The 2,350-nt window shown below is 56.5% G+C and overlaps 1 protein-coding gene across 1 annotated transcript in view; it reads right to left on the bottom strand.

Moving 5' to 3' along the window:
• CSMD1 (CUB and Sushi multiple domains 1) overlaps positions 1-2,350 on the bottom strand; it is a 2,474,714-nt gene that overhangs the window by 395,283 nt on the left and 2,077,081 nt on the right. The window lies entirely within an intron of this gene.

Raw genomic sequence — 2,350 nt, 5'->3', positions numbered from 1 at the left:
ACCTGGCCTGAGCACCACAAGTGCTCATAAAGCCGTGCCAAGGGCCCTGCAATATCCCCTGCTAGCTCCCTCAACACCCTGGGGTGGAGAGCATCTGGACCTGCTGATTTGAACACGTCCAGCCCCTCCAGAAGCTTTCTAACCCAGTCTTCCCCAACCTGAGGTCTGGAGGCGTTCCCCTCAAGTCCATCTTGCATCATGGTGGGGAAGTCCTGGTCCCTGCCCAAGAAAACAGAGGTGAAGAATTGGTTAAAGAGGTCTCCTTTCTCCTCTGGCGCAACCACCAGATTGCCCAGAGTATCTTGCAGGGGCCCCACGTTTTCTGGTGCTGTCTTCATCCTCCCTATATATTTGAAAAAGGACTTTTTATTATCTTTGATCTTGGACACTAGTCCTAGCTCTATGCCCGCCTTAGCTTTCCTGACAGCCCCCTCCAAAGAGGTATACTCCTCTTTGGAGATAGCACCCGCCTTCCACCGGGTGTACGCCGCCTTTATGACAATCAGGCATTCCTGGATGCCCTTGGTGAGCCAGGGGGGCTTTCGGGCACTCTTGCCCCCCTTGCTTCTTGTTGGGATGGTCACCCCTTGGGCCCTGAGTATTGTCTCCTTAAGGAACGACCACTCATCTTGGGTGCTGAGTTCCCCTGCTCTTGAGAACCCCAGCGCCTCTCCCACGAACCTCCTCAACTCGTTGAAGTTGGCCCTCTTGAAATCTAGGGCTACCGCCTTGCTGCAGGCCCTTGACACCCTGCGCTGGAGGGACTTCATAAGGTAAGCTAGTCCAGACCCTTTCTCAAGGCAGGGTCATCCCTGACTAAACAATCCCTGCCAAATGTCTGTCTAACCAGCTTTGGAAAGTTTCCAAGGATAGAAAATCGACAACTTCCCTAGTTGCACTTGGGCCTACAGTAGCCCTTTCTGCTGAGCTCCCTGACTGCAGCCTCCATCAGCAGCTCAGGGAGCCTGGGCCAGCATGTGCCCCAACAGCTGTACCTCAGCCCCAGCCATGAGATGCGGCACAAGTCATGTCACCACTAGCCACCAACAGCAACAGCTCCTCCCTGGGTGCGGAGTGGCTGGGCACTTACATGCCACACCCCACTATCTGAGGACACTGCCCAGGGCTGCATGCCATCACCACCAACTGGGACCTAGAGGAGTCACAGGCCACACCAAACCTGGCCACATGGAAGGGCCTGCACTGAGTGGAGGGTCCTTCACACCCTGTCCCCTGCCCCTGGCACCCAGCCCCTGATCCCCCTCCCTGCCCAGCCTGACTGCACTCACCTGGTCCTGGGCTCCCCCCACATAGCACACAGGGAGGTGGGAAACAATGCAAAACTTTATTGAGCAGCCTGTGCCCCCATAGGTATGTAGGCATGGTCCTCTCACATGCTTAGGAATGCATCAATGCTGGCAGGGGGCAAAGACATGTAGGACAGCCACAGGTAATCCTGCAGGTGATGGTGAAGGTTGTGGGAAAGCCCATGCTTGCCCTCCATACCACTGATGCTCAGGGTTCTGTGCCAGATACACAGGTGTGGGACACCATGGAGACCAAAAACAGCAGAGCGTAGTGTGTTGGGCACCACTCAGTCTGCAAAAACATCTCCTTGTGCATCACCCACAACATGCGCAGCAAGGGCATGCTTGGGGTGCAGCTAAGGGGGCTGGGCTTTGGGCTTCTCCTGGGAGAGGCCCCCTGTGGGGAGGGTGGGTTCAGGCAGCTCTTCACCCCAGTTGTCTGGAAGCTCCATGCCCCCTGATCCTTGATACTGTGGGCTGGGTGGCAGCACAGGATAGCAGCTAGCCTGCAGGATTATGGAAGGAGTGGGGTTTGGAGCTCTGCCAGAAGCCTGGCCTGTCTCAATCTGTGAATGGGGTGGGGGAGGCAGCCTGCCAGCACCCAGCACCCAGTGACCCACCTGCCCCTGGGGAGTGAGCAAGGATGAGGGGCTCCACCATCAGCTGCATGGTCCCAACCAACTTAAAATGGTCCCTGGGCACCTATGCATGCCCAATCCCTGATCTGAGGCTAGGCAGCAGATGACCCCTAGTACAGAGCATCTTATCTGAGAAATGCTGCAAACTCTCACAAACAGCTTCTTTCCCATGGCTGTGCAAGTCTTGCAGCTGTACATGGGGTAGAAGCCACACTTGGCAGCTGCAGTGTGGACTCAGGGTTGCCGCCACCCAAAGCCAGGGTCCAGCAGATCCACCTGCTCTGCAGAAGGCTAGCTCAGGATTGTACCCTCTTCCTGGACTGGCTGGTGCTGGTGTCAGAGGACTGGCTGGAGGATGCATGGGCCTCCTGAGCAGACTATATTGCCAGTAAGGACATGCAGGAC

The sequence above is a fragment of the Gavialis gangeticus genome, unplaced genomic scaffold (genome assembly GCF_001723915.1).
Source record: "Gavialis gangeticus isolate Ggan-Ray unplaced genomic scaffold, GavGan_comp1, whole genome shotgun sequence".
Taxonomy (NCBI): Eukaryota; Metazoa; Chordata; order Crocodylia; family Gavialidae; genus Gavialis; species Gavialis gangeticus.
Note: the sequence above shows the minus strand (reverse complement) of the source record. Positions and strands in the feature narration are given on the sequence as shown.